Below are 20,444 nucleotides of genomic sequence, written 5' to 3' on the forward strand. Positions count from 1 at the left end.
CTTTATCTCAACACCATACTTTATCATCACACTTATTTATTGTGTAAAGTGTTGAATAATTTTCTACATTCAGATTTTAAAGTATATTAGCAGCATAATTGGTCAAATCTATTGATGTGCTTTCATTTCTTTGTCATGTTTTAGTAGCATTTTAAATACTGTTCACTGTTCTCAGATAGTAACAGGAACTTGAAGATTTTACACATTTTAACCTTCAATATGTTCAAACTGCTTATGGAGTTTGAGCAAACACTATTTCTCCTAAGCATGGGAGGTTTTACTTTAACATATTATTTCAGCATTTTATTTAACAATACAAGCAGTTTAGGAAAGCATCTTATTTCCACTTCAGTTTAAATGGCAGATGATGGATAAATTGTAGCTAACATTGGAAAGAGATGTATAAAACCAACCAAGTCCTGATTAAACTCTATTACTAACTCTGGCAATTTTCTCAGCAATTATTTCAAGGACAAGGTCGAAACAGTATTTAATCTTTGCTTATTATAAACAAACATTTCCTTGACACATTACTGTTTTCAAAAGAATTCTTCAAAAATAAGTAAGGTCAAAGAAGCTGGACAAAGAATAATTGATTTTTCAGAGAACTACACATGCAATAACATGTTTTTAGAAAAGTATTAAGGGGAGATTACTGATCATATGCTATACTTTTCACCATTTGTAGGAAAAATAAACCCAACTAGCAATGCTTCACTGCTGTTTCTACAGGAACAATGACTTCTGCCTTCAGCTCAGTCTCCACAAAAGCAGGATCTGATAAGGACACTTTTGAGAGCCATCTGATCAACCATGGCTTAAAGCTGTATTTCTAAAATAAAAGACACAGCAATTAAAGGTGATATGGCATAAAAGAGAAGGCTAGTTTTCACCCTGTAATAGACTCCCCAGGTTCAATCTGCAAAACAACTGAAAACTCAAAAACACCAGTGGAGACAATAGGAGGAAGCATATCAAAGGCATATATAAATATATTTCTCCTTTTCACTTCATCCATCCTCCCCTCTTTCAGTTCCCCACCTGTCTGCAGGAAAAAGTTCTCTTTCCTATCCAAGACCTGATTATCCTCTTAGTAAACCATCTGATGAAGGCCATTTAACACATAGGGGACTACAGGTTTATGTGGTGCTTAGAATGAATGCTGCACATCTCAAGAGCATTATTAATGACTTTCTTTGGCAGAAGAAAAATAATTCATATATTCTACAATATCAGATTTTAAGGAAGTTTTTTATATACCTAGGACTGCTTCAGGTCCTACTCTTTTTAGGCCAGTCATATTCAGGAACTAAAATATTATGTGACCATCAGTAGAAACAACACTCACTAATTGCGCTCATGTGGATGTCACTCTACAATTTGATAACAAAAAAAAACTTTATTGTAAATTCCTGAGAAGACTTACAATTAAGTTTAAAAGTATTGGAGCACCAATCTTTTCAATGAACCTAGTATTCCAGCAAAATCTGAGTGAGATCACACAAAAAAAAGCAACATTCAAGTCTACAGGAACATATAATCAGTGCTGGAAGTACTGTCTAAACACATAGCCCAAGAGAAGACAGCTCTCTGCTGCAACTGCCCATAAAACTGGCAATTTTGTGACTAATTGAACAGAAATGGCACATATCTTTTGCAGTGTATCTATTTAGTGAGGGACAAAACTAAGCACTCCTGAGTTGGAGCAGGTGTGTACTGGTGGAGTATCGTGAAAGACAAAAGAGTCAGTAACACCCCCTGGTTAATTGCAAAGGATCTTTCTTTACTCCCCGAGTCCTGCCAGCGACTGGGAGCAGTTCATCTTCACGATGGAGAGAAACTGAAGCAGCTTGCTGCACATTGGCCAACCAGCAGTTATTTTCCTATGAATCGCTTGTGTTTTGGAGCAGAAGATGATATTTGCTTTACAGAGGATCAAACTGTTCCCTTTTGTTAGGCGTTTGTTCCCAATCAAAACCACACAGCATAAATGCAAACCCTGAAAATCAATGCAATATTGAAAATTACAAAAAATACTTCAGGAACTAAGAAATTGTTTATGATGCACTTACATGTAATTATAAACTGAATTTTGCAAGTGACTTAAAACATGTTACATCTAAAAAGAACCCCCATATTTTAAGACCTTGTTAAAAAATTTCCAACTAGATAGGCCCATAAGAAAAAGTTGTAAAAATACTGCATTTATCTTCATAAAACATTTTTTGCAGTGTCTGCATTAGCTATAAATATATGCATCAGAAACCTTGTTCCATTGCAGATACTTTGTATGTCTATTCTTACTATAACTAGAAGACATCTATGATAGCATATAATAAACCTTGCATCTCACCACAAATTTATTAAGACAATGCTGCACACAAGAACTAGAAACCACACTGAATTTTCTGGGAGAAATATTATCAGGGGACAAAATAAAACAAAACACTTGATTCTCATTCAATCCTATTCCTAATTTTGATCTTAACTGTTTACATCTGCGTAGTTTTTTCTTGGAGCTACTGCTATACCCCATGCAAGAGAGCAGCAAATACAGGCAATAAGCTGCAAGGCTTTTGAGAGGTTCAGCTCTTGCAAGTCCACTTTGATTAGAACAACACTGAAAGATGGAGACTGTCAGAGAGCAATCACCAGTTATAAAGATATTTGGACAAAGAGAAAGGCTTAAGCCTAACTCAGTGTTTAGGCTTTCTGCTCATTCCATATGCCATCCACTATGATGGAAGAGTCTCCAATTGTATCTTTAGCAAAGTTGCAAAGATCATTCTTTACCTTCATCAGTTTGACTAAATGCTTAAAACCCCCTCACATCTCTGCCTGCCCCAACAGTTAAGCCCTTGCCTCCTGCCCCTCCTCCTCTGCATGGAGGCAGCTCTGTCACTAGCTGAAACCCTCTGGGGCTCAGCGATGCACAAGTCCTGCCACACCTTTTGAATGTCCTGCTACAAAATGATGCATCGGATGCTGCCAAACTTGATTGAGTGCAGGCTGTGGCAGAAACTGAGCAACTGGAAAGCCCCATTCCTCCTCTCCCTCACAGACCCAGAGAAGCACACAGCCAGCAGTCAAGACAGCAGCAATGGGAATGTCAAAGGAGGAGGTTCAACAGCTGCCACCCCCAGGGATGCCACCCACCCACATTCAGGGCTTGCATCTCCCTTGTTCTCTCCCAGCAGGCCTCATATAACCTCTCAGACACCTCTCAACACCCACCCATCAACTCAGCAAACTCCAAAGCAACGCTGGCAATCATCTCAGCAGACATCAGAAATGAGGCCCATCTTCAAAATTTCCACTGCTGCTTGGAAAAGGATGGGTTGACTTCAGCAGCATGCAGAGTAACATCAAACATGTACACCCATTCGAGGCTACAAAGAGAGCTCCTACCCTTCCATTTTTAATAAAGGATTACATTTAGTTTTGTCCCCCCTCCACAGTAATTTTCTCTTACCCTGCTACAAGAAGTGTAAATGCAAGTAAGAAGAGCATTAAGATGTTTTGCCTGTTTGTTTTGGTTAGAGGGTGTGTGGAGTTTTTTTAAACACATGGCAACATTTTGATTTCTATTCTTAGAAACCATTTGAGGCAAAAAAGGGCCCATGAAAGAACTGAAGTCCACAAATGAACTTCCTTTCTGCTGGGTTTTTCTCAGCCATCTCCCCTCCAGTCATGCCTGCCAAAATCCCATACTTTATAGGGGCATCTGTTCTATTCTCTCCAGGCCAAAAAAGGAGACTTTTCAAGCTCTTACTACAGCCAAGGAAATCTATAGTTCAATGAGCCTAATGTTATTTTTTTTCCCCCGTGTTTGCAGCTCCACAACTGCCAAGGGAAAGTCCCTTTCCCCCCTCCCCCTTCCTCCAGCCCCATGCTCCCAATCCAGGCCTCTTTTAAAAGCTGTCCTCCTCCCACTCCCCATCTAACTGCTTTTTACCACATGACTGAGGAACTGAGAACAATTCATTTATTCGTTTATGAGCCATAAATGAAACTCTACATCAACAGCTGAACTGACATATTCTTATGAATCCCTGCTCTGCTCTAAGTTCTTCACCCCTGCTGTGAACTTGGTATACTTCATACAACAAGAAATACATAGAAAACCAGTTGCTTTCCCATACTAGTACTACTCCTAGAGTAGGATCACAATAAAGGCAGTCTCACTCGATCTGACTAAAAACTGATTCACACTGCTCAGTACAAACAGCAGGTCACCCTAAACTACACTGCCTGCCCATGATTTAAAGTCACACATTGGCCTTCAGAGGAAAGTTTGGTTCCTTCCACTAACACCAGAAGAACAGAGCAGTACAGACATCATACTCCACATGCCAACTTCACTGTAAGGTGGCTTTATCCAAGTGCAATGCATTTCTTTCAATAACTTACAGTTTATGGTGAAAAACAGAGAGCACCACAATTCTATCAATTCCCCATGAAATAACAGTTTTAATGTGTTTCAAATAAGCAGACGTTCTAGAATGTATCACTGGTGTAAGGCTTCAGTGCAACCACAGTAGCAAGCGCAGGCCACAAGCATCACTGCTGTGGCTTTCAGTGAAATCTGCAGAAGGAGACCAGAAAAAATCTGAACCTAACAAAACAACCCCAGACATTTGCATCAGAAATAGGAGATGAGAAAATTAAGCTGAGCAGTAGGTATATATTTTTATGTCTTACAATCAGTATTTGCACAATACCTCTAAAAGTGCCTCACGTACCTCATTTTGTTATGGGCAAAGGCTAATGGCAAGTCTGAAAAGCTCCTTTTTCCTCTACGAGCAAAATAAGTCTCATAATTTAAGACACACAAAGGATGTAAGAATATATTAATTGGCAAATGAGCCCTATTTTTAATTATTTATTTAGATTTTCTGGCTAGACACAATCTTGTTCACATATGTCTTCAAGAAGCAGGAATAGTCCTAGCAGGGAAAAGTGGCAGGTTTTCAGCCTAAGATTGTTTAGTACCAGGCGTGAAGACCAAAGCTAATATCTGTGCCCACTCTACACAGCTCTTTGTGGCTCAGCCTGTAAATGCATAACTTCACTGGCAGGCTGCATCTATGAGCTGAATACATAAGCTCTTCCCCTCACAAAAAGGAAAAAAAAAATTAAAAATCAAAGCTAAGCTCTACATCTGGAAGAAAAAACACAATTAAAAGAAGAGGAATACACTTCTGACATTGCCCAGTTCTCTGCTGAAATCAAGATTAAGAGGCATGTTTATGAGCAAAACTAAGTCAGTATTTTCAAATTTGTTTTTAGAGAAAATCTTAGTTCTACCATTCATAAAATTCAATAGGTAATTACACAGCTAGGCAAACGTCCTTATGGGAAAGTAGTAGAATAATGAATTCCCTACATAATTATTTATAGCTGTGTTTTTGAGTGAACACAGTATAACAGGCATCAAGCCAATATTTAAAGGAAAAAAAACAGATTTGTAAAACCTTAAATATTTCTGTAAGCTGGTCCATAGACAACAGCCTATCTCACAATCTAATCTGCCTTTGCAATACATAAAAATCCCAACAACTTATTCTGCCTCTGTGATTAATCATTATGATTTAAAATAAAACCTTGACAAAGACAGGTCCAAAGCACAACCACAAAATATGTAATGCTATCAGAACATGCAATTTGCTCAAAATAATGTTCCTGGGAAGTGCCATAGTGTCATGTGCAAACTATTTTGTCTGATCCGTATTTTGAAGAAACCCTCGGGAACAAAATCATTACCAAGCATCAGTCAAAATGGCAACAACTAGAGATCAGATCCAATTCATTCTTTCATAACTAACTCTAAGAACAAGCTGCTTATCATTCCAAAGCTCAAAAAAGATGATGAAAACTATATAACACAATGTCCTTTAGCTCCCTAAAGACAACTGATTATATTCAGTTAGGAGCTGACTGGTGTGCAGTGATGCTTCTGCTTTTCAAACACACAGCTTAATTGCCAATACAACTTCACAAGAAAACAGAGAGGAAAAAATTTCCCTCTCCTGCTATTGAAAAGACAAGCACTAGCTGCTACCAAATAAAAAGAAAGACAAATTGTTGTTATTTTCTTAAGCTCAAATATCATCAATAATATGCTGGAGAGAAAGCTAAACAAACATTTTTTTTTGTAACAAACAAATAGAACATGATCCAAAACATTACCCTAAAATCTCGTAGCTTTTATAGCGTCACAAGTAAAAATTAAAATAAAAATCTATATCAATACATAAAATTCACAGCACAAAGGAGCTTTAACTGGATTGAAGAGAATGGGGTTTTAATTTTTATATTGTATACAGATGCTCTTGCTCCAGTTTAAGCCTTCTTTTATACACATTAGAAACAATACTGGATAGATTGCTCTGCTCTACTTCAGCACTCCACAAAACAGATTTAAATGGAAAAGATCATAGCACACAGGGCTGTGCAGAGCACATTTCATTCTTCTTATATAACAGCAGGAGTTTTCAAGCAATTTGAATGTTACTTGGTTTCATTTGAAGGAGAGAGAACAAAGTTGGCATTATTTTTATTACTGTAGCATGTGGTATGCATAGCAGGAAAGCTGCCAGGTATATACTGGAGTATGTCCTTAAGGAAATACTAAAACACAAACAATAATGCTTTATCTGTGTTAGCAACAGACATGAAGTCCCTCCCTCCTGCAGCAGCTTTAACTTAAATGCCCAGCAGCTCTGTGGATTCAAAAGACTGAATCCTATCTCCTTGCTCTTGCCAAAAACCTCAATTGCCTTCAATGTGCATAACATTTCCTTAGGACTAAATATATTTGTCTTTTTTTGTCCAGCCACAATATATTTCTCTGCTAGGAAATACCCACTGTCCATCGATGCTTATGACAAGAACCTGCAGACCTCTCAGAGCTCCCACAGCTTAAGGACAGGCCAGCTAAATATGACACCTTCCTTCCAAACATTCTTTCTTCCTTATGAGGAATGCAGACAGATCTTAGTGACAAATGCTCAGGACAATCCCAGGATTCCTTCTTCAGTGCAGAGGGGAGTACTTGTAGAGATGCACATAAAAGTTGCGGGACAAGTTAAGAACTAAATGGGAAAGGAAACAGGAACCCAGAGAGGGAAAGGAGGTTGGAGAACAAAAGGCAGCTATAGGCATCATAAGCATTGCTGAAACAAACAGGTTGTGTATATCCCATGTCTAGATCAAAACCACTGTCAAATAACTCCACAAATCCCTTTTTAAGGAAGAACTGACTTCCTGGTTTTAAGATAGCACTAAAATAAAATAACAAGAAATGAACATCATTGAGTCTATATGGTTTAAATTCATATGTCTGCCCTGCTTTTCTGCAATTTTCATCCATCTTGGAGAAACACAAAAGTTAATGGATTTACTTTTTCCCCTACAAATAAATGGTTATTGCAAATCAATTATTCTCATTTATACCATGTAAAATATCCTGCCAGATAGCCAGAGACAAACAATATGTAGACCAAGAGGGTTTCTGGGGAGGGCACAGCAGCTGAGCCAGCAGAAAACTGCCCCCATTCTGTTTAATACCTGGAGCACTGGGCACCCTGGTCATGTCGGTGGCAATTCTTCCTTAGTGCAAGAGAAACCAAACTGTCCCAGGAGAAGAATCAGAGCAGGAAAGCCTGTTGAAGGCACAATCCAAGTTCTGACACAAACCTCTCAGCAGCAACTGTGAAGAGGCATTTCTCTCTTTTATCTGCTACATCTTGAACAGCTCTGCCTGTACATTACTTGCTAGGAATGTTTTGTGGGGATTTTTTTGTAATTTACTCTGGATAATTTCACATAATGTATTTATTCATTAATTCATTTATCCATTAACATCCCTTCATTATCTTCAGTGACAATAGCATTTCAAAACTGAGTTTTGCTTCAGCTATCTATGAAATCTCTGATTTTTCACAGAAGCCTATTCACCTTTTAATCATTTGTATTACATCACTCAAATAACTACTAAATTTTGATTTATTTCAGGGATTTTGATTTATTTCTTCTGTAAAATCTGCACTTGAAGTCACACTCCCTTTAGAACCCTCAGAAAGATATAGACACACTTAGACTACAGCTCACCAACCCTGCTTTCTATGCTAGTTTTGGAGATTTGATAAATCGTGGCTCACAGTCTGTAGAGACAACCAGATCTCCAATGACTACACAAGCCCACCTCAACATCACTACTTTTTTGATGATCCACCTCCTTGTGGATCCTCCTTTCCCTGCTCCCCACCATGACAAGAGGAGCAAGAGGATATACTTGAAACTAACTTCAGATTTCTTTTAGGTAAACAAGAAAGGCAAAGAAGCATGTGCAGCTGGTGTAAAATAAACACTCATACTCTGCTAAAAATGTTCCAGGCTGAATTGAATATCCACAAGGAGCTAAGGAAAACAGCAACACAGAATTCCTTACAAAGATTCCTTGGAAATGGGAGATCCTTTTGCTACTCTCAACCACTACTGGGACTGGATTTTTTCACAGTATTTTAAGACAGGACAAAATATCCCAAACAAGTAATTTACTTGATCCAGGGTTTCCACCTTGATATTGTTTACTGCCATGCCCATGATCAATTAATATTTCATGTCTATGTCCAACTGACACAGAAATGTAATAAGGGCCTGACTTTATCAAATCCACAGCCTACCACAAAACCTACCAATACAATTATAGCAGGACAAAGCCGAACAATTTTGTAAACAGAAGATGTGTACTGATACAATCAATGCAACATCCCTGGAGTCATTAAATGTTTGGGGATGAAGGAACATGCAAAACAAGCCAGTAGAGAAGGACGTGTGATGCCTGCTTATGGTAAAACAAAAAACTCTGCTATGAAAGCTCCCAAATTCCAGAACCTCTCTGAAAAAGATGGCGAAGTCTGCACTGACAATACCGTGGCTTAAATCAGCTGGGCATGAAGAACTCTGTTTCAGACTCTGCACAGGCTTGGTCACTGTGGGTGCTTTGGGTACCATTTCTGCTCTCCAACTTGTCAGCCACACGCCCATTGACACACACCCTCAAAAGCACAGTCTCAGCAGCACTGTCCTGCAGCCACAGCCACGCTGGACTCTGGATACACTTCCAGATAGCCTCTCCTGGCCAGATGGAGCTGTCCTCCAAGCACCCACACTGATCTGGGATCCCCATGATGTTCCACTAGGATCTCTCCCTTTGAAGGAGTCACACAGACACCAGGGCACGGGAGCCTACAACACCACCCCATCTTCTAGAGGCTCTTTCCAGCATCGGTGCAATGGGGACAAATGCTGCCAGGGATTTTCCCTCCAACCCTGCCTTAAAATAACACTGGGATGTGGGAGGAAAGTGTCTAGGTTAACACTGCCTCATGCAGCACTATTTTAAGCAGGAAAACCCTGAGGATTGTTAGGGTTTTGATTTTTTCTTCCACGTGGTGACACTTTAGGCACTTCCATCAGACTCTGTCTCCTCCTCCAGCTTTAATCACCTGATGGCATTAGAGTAACAAAAATAAGGATGACTACTATACATGGAAATGAATGAGAAAAGAAAAAGTATTTTTATGCCAAGATCAAAACAATAGCAACCAAATATTTTTCATTGTGCCAGAAGAGACTTCTGCTATTTTTCAGACTACAGCATCACTCTGATTAGACAACTTACCAAAAAAAAATTTAAAATTACGTTTTGAACATTTACACCAGCAAGCCATCCAGTCTTTCACAAGCTGAAAAACTCATACCTGGCGTACGAAACTGTTGGAGGTAGTGTCAGAAGATGTACTCCCATCTGATCCTTTAAATCTGTTTTTCCTTCTTGCCCCTTTACCGTAAGACTGTTTAAAAAAAAAAAAAAGAAGAAAACACAGATTAGAGAAACAGCATTACAGCATTACAGCATTAGTTTGTGTTGCAAAGAAAGTTTCCTGTGTCTCCTAGGCTAGCAGGGATTCAGATTATCAGCTTTGTGCCAATCAATAAGCACATATTCAGTAAGTAACTGATGGGATGTGTGTGCAAGTGCTCACCAAGCTCAGTCAATTGAGCCCTAAATGTTTTGCTGTTGTTGGGGTTTTTTCACATTTGGGTTTCGAAAAGCATTTATAGACTCACAGAGATGTAGAATTATTCATCCAAGTCACAGTGATTAAAAAGTACAGTTTGTTGTGCAGCTAGTTTAAATAAACAAGGTAGGACAGGAGGCACTGGAGCAGTCTCCAGTACAGCACAGCTACGAGCAAAGTCAGCTGAGGGAACATTAAATGACAAGAAGTGAAAAACAACTTGTTGATTGAGACACAATCTTACAACTGAGGGAGATTTCACAATAATAATTTTTTACAGTAAGTTCAAGAAAGTAAAAGCAGTATAACAATAAAAAAGGACTATATTTATAACTGGGTAAGGGATAATACGCAACTAAAAAGCAAAGGCATCATTTTTATCTACTAGGAATTTAAAGAGACATTAAGAGAAAGCTACAGTTGGCTGAAACAAAACTTTGAAACTATGGTTTAGAAACACATAAAATCATGGTTTAGAAACAAAGCAAATGCAGGCATGTGTCCACAAAAAGCTATTTGCTCTGTGCATTGAATGTGGATCATCAATAAATATCTTTACAATAAGTTGAAAGGAAAAAAAAAAGAAATGGTTCAAAACTATGTTATTTGCAACCACTTATTTCTGTGTAAATGAGTTCAAACTGTGTAGACTGTAAACTGTGCCACAACACCACCTCTGGGCTGGGCAACTTCAGAGCATTGGGCCTGAGTTTACTGGTTCTCATAGTAAGGGAGAGTGGGCTCCAGTGCAGGCTGAAACACTTAAAATCTCATACTGGCAGATTTTTAATATTGTTTCTTCAAAATCTGAGTGCTGTTCTTATCAGTAACACATATGGTAAGTATGATGAATATTTTGCAATCTAAGAGTATCTGAGGATGACAACAGAGAGCCACTACTAACTTCAGATCATTTGACAAATCCAGGTAAGATGCCTCCACAAGATGCAAGAGAACAATCTCAAACTGTATCTGTGTTGATTCTGGGCGAGTTTGGAGCACTGGTTGAAATCTAATATACCAATCTTTTAGAAAGGATGACTCAAGAAACAACAGTTCTGTCAGCTGGACACGCACCCTCAGTAAAAGTAGTATCTGTTTTGTCACTAACCTAACAATGACCTACAACAAAGCAATGTTGTATCCCCCAAAAAGTAGATTTATGGAAAAGACATTTTTCCAAGCTCATATGATTTCTTCTAAACCGCAAAACAGCCATGTAAGAAATTTCTGAAGGGCACCCCAACTGATTCTACATGTGCTGGTCAGGGTAGAACTATAACAAAAACAGCATGCTGCACATTATGGGGGTGAAAATAGGACTTTCTGATGAGTCTAGGACAGTAACCCAGCAGGTCTTAAAGTACAAAATTAAATTTCAATCAGGAATAGTTTTACATGGTTGCATTTCTAAAAGGAGTCTTTTATAATAGAAGAATTTTTTGGTAATAGAATGGTCTTCCTAGATCAGTAAGAATTAGTAGATTAGAACCACTGTTACAAGAAAATTGTTAAAAATATTTTCCAGTTATAATAGACAGTTCTATCAGAACCATCTTTTTCCACCTAACATAATTAATATACTCTTCCACCTAATATAATATTAAAGTACTTAAAATACACAAAAAGTACAGTAAATACACAGCAGTATTCTACAAATAAAACAACATCTTTAGATCAAAATTTACCTGTTATGAATGGTTCCTATTGAGTTAACAGACTGTGGCTACCCACAAACATTCTGAACTCCTTTCCTACAATTTTTGTGGAAGAATATAGAAATATACTTACAAAAAAATGAAGAATTTCTAACATTTATAAAGCATATAATGCATCTACATGAGGATCACACTAACTAGGCAATTTCATAAATGGTGTACAGTACAATATTGTGTAATTCCCAAGGAGATAATTTAAAAAATGTACACATATGCTCTTTCACAGTCACATTTTTTGTATTTGTCTCCAGTTTCTACAATATTTATTTTATTTGAAGTATCATAGTGCTCAGTTTGAGAATACAAAAAATTATGAGAAAGGCAAAAGAGGGACTGAGTCTAGAGTGATAAGGATAAAACAGATAAGAGCAGAAAAAGAACATGTTACAAGCACAGATAGAGAAGTATGCATTTTATCTGTGTAGCAATGACTAAAAGCATTTATTTCTGGCAACATCACAGCAGATGCAGCTCAGGCTGAAACTCACCTTGATTCTTCAGTTTGAGGAGGATTTTTGTGCACAGCAAAATGCACATTTTTGTTCTAGTGTTCTGTAAGTGAAAACTATTTAGAAGCATAAGCTACATACTAACTTTAAACACAAAAAAACCTATTGACATGATGGCAGGCCGTGGCTACAGATTGTAGGCAGAGTCAGTTTCACACCTGCCTCTTTGCACAGACCAATTTTCAGTCAGAGAAAAGGGGGACAACTTTGGTATGTGGGAAAACTGGGATATGATGACTCTTCTCATTATTTTAAACGATGCTAATCAGGGACTACCTTTGTCTTCCACACCTTTCCAGCTTATTCCCACAGTCAGAAATGCCTGTGTATTTTTTCCATAAGATCTTAATGCGAGAAGGAGGCCTTTGACCAAAAAAAGAAAAAAAGTAATGATCTATCAGGTACTTTCAATTCTCAGAAAAAAAAAAAAGAACATTTTTCCCCAATATGTTACTGTGATTTTCATGCTAAAATTCAATCCCTTATCTGTGTTCTGTGCAGCAGTTGGCTGCAATTAGGTAGCTAAAAATAAAGGGCTGAATCACGACATGAGGACATTGGCCAGTAAAAGCAGCAACACGGGGCAGTGTTCTTAACCTATATGGTAGCTGTACCTAATAGAACAACTACCAGAGAGCAAATGCCTCAGCACCCCTGTGATGTCTCCAGTGCCCAGTGGTGGCAACCTCAAAACCCAGCAGGGCAGGGTTGGCACATAATGATTTATCGGTTATTTTAATTTCACAAAAAAAAAAAAAGAACATTTTTCCCCAATATGTTACTGTGATTTTCATGCTAAAATTCAATCCCTTATCTGTGTTCTGTGCAGCAGTTGGCTGCAATTAGGTAGCTAAAAATAAAGGGCTGAATCACGACATGAGGACATTGGCCAGTAAAAGCAGCAACACGGGGCAGTGTTCTTAACCTATATGGTAGCTGTACCTAATAGAACAACTACCAGAGAGCAAATGCCTCAGCACCCCTGTGATGTCTCCAGTGCCCAGTGGTGGCAACCTCAAAACCCAGCAGGGCAGGGTTGGCACACCATAATTTTCCCCAGCTGATCTGAATACAACTGACTCCAGCCCTGTGAACAAGCCTGTTTATATAAAAAGTTTGCTGACAGTAATGTTCTCATGGATTTTAGCAGAACATCTTACACAAACATAAAGTTACGTATACATGTGTTTACAAGACCAAAAGTGTAGCTTCGTTTATTAGTCAGATGTGTGAAATTCTTTTAAAATTGGCTGAGTTGCCAGAGACGAAAAATAAAATACACACATTTATGTTCTAAAGATTCCTAAAATACCTGGAAAACAACATGAAACCTTACCAAAAAAAACCCACAAACCAAAACCAAAAACAAACTAAGGTAGTTTTGTAAAAAACATTTCATCAACCAAGTCTTAACAAAGCAAAGAAAGACTCTGCTTTCCAACTCTGATTAGAAAGTATATTGTACAACCTTTATTCAACCCATGTAATCAAATGAAATGTGGGAATCATATGAAGCATTAAAGGCATACATAGCAGTTTTCTGATAATTAACAGTTTTATATACAATTACTTGTTATTGTAAACAGACGAGATCAATGCTGCTCAGTGAAATCCTTTAATTTTAATGAGGTTCTGTCTCAACACATAAAAAACATGCATCTGTAACATTTAATCCTGTAACACACATGACAAGCAGAAGGCATAGTTTATCCCTGTAGGCAAAATACTATCATCTGGAAGAGGAAATATAAAACATTTAAAACTCCCAACTATCTACAACCAGGGAACTGATCTTCAGTGAGAGTCTTAAAATGCCCTTCACCAGTAACTACTCTAATGGTATTTTATAGCAAAGCAGTGGTGAGGACTATAAAAAGGATGAGTCTGAACTTTACCTATCTGTCACAGGTAAAATAGCACCAGTCATTGAGACTGATGGCAGGTGGCAGAGGTAAACCCTTAAAAACTGGTCTCATGAAGGAAGGGCACAGATGATTTAGGCAGTAGAGTCACTGACACCAAGTCAGGTCCCCAAACAAAGATGCAAGAAATAAACTGGAGAAAACAAAACCAGAAAATAAAATTTCAGAGCTACAACGAATCTTAAATCATCTCGGATGTAACTGCAAAAATCAAAAGAACACCTAAAGGTAAAAAGTGACCCCCTGAAGGATTAGGGAATTGCTAGAAGGTCAGAAATGCAAAAATGCACTAAGTATTTCTCCATATGCAAAAGCTTCAAAAATATTTAAAGATGTACATGTTCCATACCCAGAATAGCATGTCAGGACAGTGCAGAATATACACACCCAGCTCCATCCTCTCCTTAAAAGAACAGTCACTGCTACTTTAAGCAATTCCTTACAACAAGGCAACAAATGTTCCTGTGGGTCAAGCCCCCTGGGCCCTCTCTGGCCACTGGCCAGGCTTGCCACCACTCAGAAATGATACCCTCCAGCATCAGCTGCATAGCTGCAGCCACCTCCACCCTGACCCAACAGAAAAAGACATGAATAAGAAATCATACTAATCTCTTAAAGGAGTAGAGGCTTCTGACCACACAGCCAAGGGCTGGGAGATGTACACAGACCTTGGCGATGTGCTCCCCACTACTCCCCAGCTCCCTTCCATGACGGGAATGAGGGCAAGAAGGCAAGGTAGGATACAGCAATGTATCCTGGCTTGCCTCCACCTCAGGGGCGGGGTTTTGAGTCACCCTACATGGTCAACATCAGGGCAGTCCTGTGACAGGCACTCTGCTCTGTGACATACCCTCAGCAAAGAAGTTGCCTGAGGAGCACAGACTCATGTTACCATAGCAGAAAAGAATCCCCAGCTTAGGTCTCAAAACCTGGATTTTTCCAAACAAGTAACATTTGCTATTGGGACAAAACTCAGAAATAACAGGACTTCCTATCAGGAATCCTATCAAATTGAGGATCTCCATATACAGTCATCAAGTTCACGCAAGCTACAGGGATGAGTCTGCAAAGTCCATTTCACAGTCATTTATAAAATCCTACACTGACACCAAAACAAAAATCCATCCAAACAAAAAACCTTAAGCCTCCACAAATAATTTACTTCTCAAAACTTGCAAATATAATACATAAATAAGTATTTGACGGATGCTTCTTTTTCCCCATTAAAAGGAAAGAAAACTAATTTCTGCCGAGCAATCTGTAATGGTTAAATCTTAGATGCTCTTTTCTGCTGGCCTGTGATAAAGCCTTGCCAACACTGCATCTAGAAACAGCCCTATTCTCACCAGTTCCTATACTTGTAAGCCATCTCCCAGTGCTCTCACCCTGGCCTCAGACCAGGTCATCTGGCAGTTTCCACCTGCCAGACAAGAATCTGGGAACTTGGCTGGCTCTCCTCCTCCCCAGTGGCTTGGAAACCCACCTCGGCGCAAACCTGCTGCACATCTATTTGTAATGCCAGTGATGAAGATGTCAGCTCCCAACTCAGCAAAACAGGAGCACACAACAGCAGAAGGTTCTGAAGCTCATGCCCAAACCCCACTGTTGCCTCCTGCAGCCTTTTAAAACTGGCAACTATAGTTGTAGGCCACGTGCCTATACCTCCCCACCTGCTCTCCACAGATTTCTGTACTTCACTGACACAAGCAAACAGAAAGAAATCCGACTGTGACAGAAGGATGCCTGCAGGACCAACAGCCAACTATGAGGCAGCTTCCCTCTGCTAAGGGTCTGCTACCCTGAGGACAGAGACCAAGGCAAGCCCTTGGAGGCAGGTTCCTTGATTTATAAAGTCTTCTATCCTGGCACAGGAAAGAACTGAGTAAAAGAAGCAGAAGAAAAGTAACTGAGACTCCAGCCTTGGAATAGCACAGGAACTTTTCATCTGTACAGACAAAACAAGACAAAACCAGAGATTGCCTCTAGAAGATGGTTACCAGATACACAAATAAGTTAGGACTGAAAGCGCTGAACTGTTTCAGAGGGATTTTACACTCTAGGATAATGCAAAGAACAACTACTATATCCCATTTATGCTGATAATGTATAATACCCGAGTGGAAAATATCTTTGGAAGAGGTGAGTATGCAAAATCACCTTTCACTGCTTGAGTACAGGGTAATGGAAAATACCCCCAAAGAGCAGAGGAGAATCATCGGAAAAGTAATAGCTGAAACCTGAAAGGCCTTCTTCAGTGACGGAGTATTAAAATTTATTTTTGTCAGTAAGGAATACGACACTGAAAGGAGATTACCACATCTGAAGAGAAAGCACTACCCCTTGCTGAGGGCCATGAGGAAGTCCAATGAATGGAACTGGATTTTATCTCTTCTTCATTTGTATATGCTCCACTGAATTGCTGCCACATTGGATCTGGCTTCTAGGGATGCTGCCAGAGGAGAGTAAAACCTTCCATACCTCTATAATGAATGGGTATTGTTATTATTAAGTAAGCAAAGGGATATCAATTTTGTTCGTTTATGGCTTACAAAGTATTCTTCCAAGTCAGTACTGGGAAATACATGGTTGCAAAATGTTTGTTTGAAGAACAGGTAAACACAGTATGAATTGTGATAAATCAACTCAGCTGAAAGCAGCAGAGAGCAGTGTGATTAATCTGCTGAGAATAAATCTCTGGATGTTCTTTCCATTCCTCATTACCACAAGACAGGCAGTGAAGGGATGGTGCTATGCAACTGAGAAGGTAGCTGGAAACTCAGGAAGGACAACAGCCAGAGTAAGGGCCTGTAACTAAGCTGATTTTCTGGAATCATCACATGCACATGACTCTAAAACTCACCTTAACATCAATCATAGTTGATACAGAAGGAAAACTGAACAAGCCTGTCCCCTAGCCTCATGCATTCAGTTTACCCTCAGCAATGCAAGCTGGAAAACAAGCCAAGCACTCCAGGGATGATGAAACCTTTAGACTTGGAAGGCAGAAGCACTTAACAGTACCATGTAACAGAGGAAATCTAAATGCAGGTGAAAGAGCTGAAGAAAACAATCAAGAAGAGAATTGCTTTCACTTAAAATGTGTCAGGTTGTTAGGACGTGCACTGACAGATGATGCATAAGCAGGCAAGAAAAAGAACAGAAGGAAAATAATGAGGAATAGGAAAGAATTCATCCAGTGTAAGATACCTTCTCCCTCCACAAGGTAGTCTGTAGTTGCTTGATAGAAGTTTTCATTATGTTTTCTTTGAAAAATCTTTGTGTAATTTACTCATCTGATTTGCTATGACGTTCCCTAATGCACAGTACAGGAAGCTTTACGATGAGAAAACAGCAATAGAAATTGAATCTAATGATTTTTGAGGACTGAGGGACTTTGAAGTAGGATCATAAGAAAATTACATGGGAGGGAGGGAGGGGAAAAAAGAAGAGAGACTAAGAGTTACCATGAAAGACATTAATATGCTATGTTGTATTATAAAAAAATCAGACTAGTATCTGGGTTAATTAAAATTTTTAAACTGAATATTCTACTAATTTGGATTCCTAAAATAAAGGGGTTCTTGAAATAAAGAACTAAAAAGAAGATTGCAGTTGATTAAAAAAAAACAAAAAACAAAAAACTGATCACCAAACACTGATACATTTGAACAGTTTGCTTCTTTTACGATTTCATAAAACCAAATGCTGATTTTATTACAAAAGGGCCACACCTAAAACTACCACTTTGCACTGACATATACCTGGACATTGTGAATAAGTCCACAGTGTAACTGTTAGCATGCAGATTTGCCTGGAAAAAACTGGACATCTGAAACTATATTGCAACTCCATCTAAGACCAAGATCACACTGAACTATATATAACTAGGACTATGTTTCTACAGTAATGTGGACCTAAAAGCCACAGAATTTTAGGCAATACAGAAAAATACACCAATATCTTGTCACAATTGCAAAGAAGTTCCCAGGAAAAAATACAGTATTACTGTCATGATCAGCACCCAAAGAGATTTTATTCGGTTTGCAGATCTTGTTAGGAAAATGCATTATGAAAATAAGAAATAGATTTTACACAGATGCTGTATGACAATATTTCACATCTTTAACTACCTTTTAAGTGAACTACTTCTAGAGTGCTAACTACATTCACTCCTCTGCCACGTGGTGACAAGTTTGGCCAAAATGGATGGACAGGCACAATCCAAGATATTGACCAGGATGTCAGGATAGGTTAAGAGAAATCTCAGCAAAAGTAAAATTCTTGTATAAGAGAAGTGCTGATACTTGGTACAACTCTACAAAAGCTCTTCAATAATACTTCACTAAAGCATAATTCCCAGAAGAAGCACTTCAAAATGAACACTTTTAGGAGTGACATCACTCCATAAGCTCGCGTGCTGGGTAGTTGTTTTTTTTTTTCCTGACAGATCATTTGGCAGGAAATGTTTCTAGGATTGATATTCAAGTATCTTAGTGAAAAAGATAGTGGTACACATAACTGAAGTACCTGCAGGCAATCTACTTGATGATTCACATGTCCTCATTAAGCCTCCCTTCTCTGGGAGTGTGTTCTAAAGCAGCAAGATTTTACAATATAGATTTTTTAAAAATGTTCATGGAACAAAGATCCAAATCAAAATAATTGTCTCTAAATGCAGTGCTTGCTAAGTAATTAACTTGTATTATTATACAGACAAAGGGCTCTTTTGTTTCCATAATCTTATTTCCTCTACACCAAAGGTTTATGTATGACTAAAACAAGTACATATTGAGAAGATGATTCCTGTTCTGACTGATGACTTTGATTCCAAAAACTTAAAATCATCCCTGAGCCAAAAAGCTGCATTATTACTGTCTTAAAAAGTGAATCTTTTTGTCTGTGAATGTTCAGAAACCTGTTTTATAAAACAGAACATAAATGCATTACCTGAAACATAAATAATGTGGGTGTTAGCAAACTATTCTTCCTCTCTAAACAGAGGTTCTTTAAGCCTGGTAAGAAGAAGGGGTGAGAAATCGATTTTATGATCAGTATTTGACATTTGTCCACAGCAGAGAGGCACCATATGATTTGACAGTTGCTGATCCTATGCTTAGGGCTGAAAAGATATAAAAAGGCGGAGATTTGTAGGTCAGAAATTAGCTCCCTTGCCACTGCTTCGAGAGAAGCTGGCAAAGCATATGGCCCTACTGAAATGTCTGTTCTGTGCTTGGAGGCTACAGACAAATTCACATCCAAAGAGACACTTCTTTAGTTTCACCTAGTCTCTGCTTCAGTGCCTGGATTTTGTTCTGCTGTCACCAGGCCTGGGTAAGATCAATCACCAAGACTGCTGACAGACTGACAGCATTTTCCTCTGTCAATCCAGCACTTCTGGGATGAAGCTGGTCCACCTTCTCAAACAAGGCATCAGAGATAGCTTTGGCAGCAGCAGTAAAAACTGCACCCCAAAGGGAAAAAACCTCTGTCCTAACAAGACCATGCACGTCTGTAATCTGAAATGCACACAATCAGATTTTACCACCCTTTTACTGGGTTTAAAAACAGCACTCTGAAGTCTTTGTAGCCAACTATTGCAAACTCGAAGATTATGCAACATTCATATATTAAACAGAAACAACCTTTCAAATTATAAAGTCTTTACTAAGTGTGCCTTACCCTGCCTCCTTCTCATCACACATCCACCTGAACACTGTGCACATGAACTGAGTTGTTAAAATTTCTGAGATGACGATACAACCACCTTCTGCACGGAAATCGAGCAGCTTAAATCTGCAGCATGCTCAACACCTTCAGCCTCCCCAAAATTCCTCATGAACTACTGGCGTGAATCGCCTTCCCTCACCTACAGACTGTCACCAGCCCGTGGAACAGACGAAGGAGGTTTCAGCTGTGTGTGGTAAGCATCAGGTACAGAAACAACAGGTTACTGGAGCAGGGAAGAATAGCCGTAGCCTGCGAGCAATACGTGTACAGAAGAGCAGCTTAACAGCAACGTATTCTTACATATTCATCCTCCAAACAACCGCAAGGTTCTTTTGACTTACGATGCTTCTACGGCACAGAGCATCCCATGTATGTAATTAAACAGCATTTGAGGGTGGGGGCGAAGACAGGGGTTTCGGGCGTCTTAGGGGAGCCGTCAAACTTTTCCGACGGCGGTGACCGAAGTTGAAGGACGGGGAG

At 39.0% G+C, this 20,444-nt stretch overlaps 1 protein-coding gene across 1 annotated transcript in view; it reads right to left on the reverse strand.

Moving 5' to 3' along the window:
* CACNB2 (calcium voltage-gated channel auxiliary subunit beta 2) overlaps window positions 1-9,857 on the reverse strand; it is a 231,219-nt gene extending 221,362 nt beyond the window's left edge. Inside the window, exon 1 of the mRNA XM_017729196.1 lies at window positions 9,768-9,857. The gene's annotated coding sequence lies outside the window, so the exon portion shown is untranslated. The remainder of the gene's footprint in view (window positions 1-9,767) is intronic.
* Window positions 9,858-20,444: the final 10,587 nt, after the last annotated feature.

The sequence above is a fragment of the Corvus brachyrhynchos genome, unplaced genomic scaffold (genome assembly GCF_000691975.1).
Source record: "Corvus brachyrhynchos isolate BGI_N302 unplaced genomic scaffold, ASM69197v1 scaffold142, whole genome shotgun sequence".
NCBI classification, from domain to species: domain Eukaryota; kingdom Metazoa; phylum Chordata; class Aves; order Passeriformes; family Corvidae; genus Corvus; species Corvus brachyrhynchos.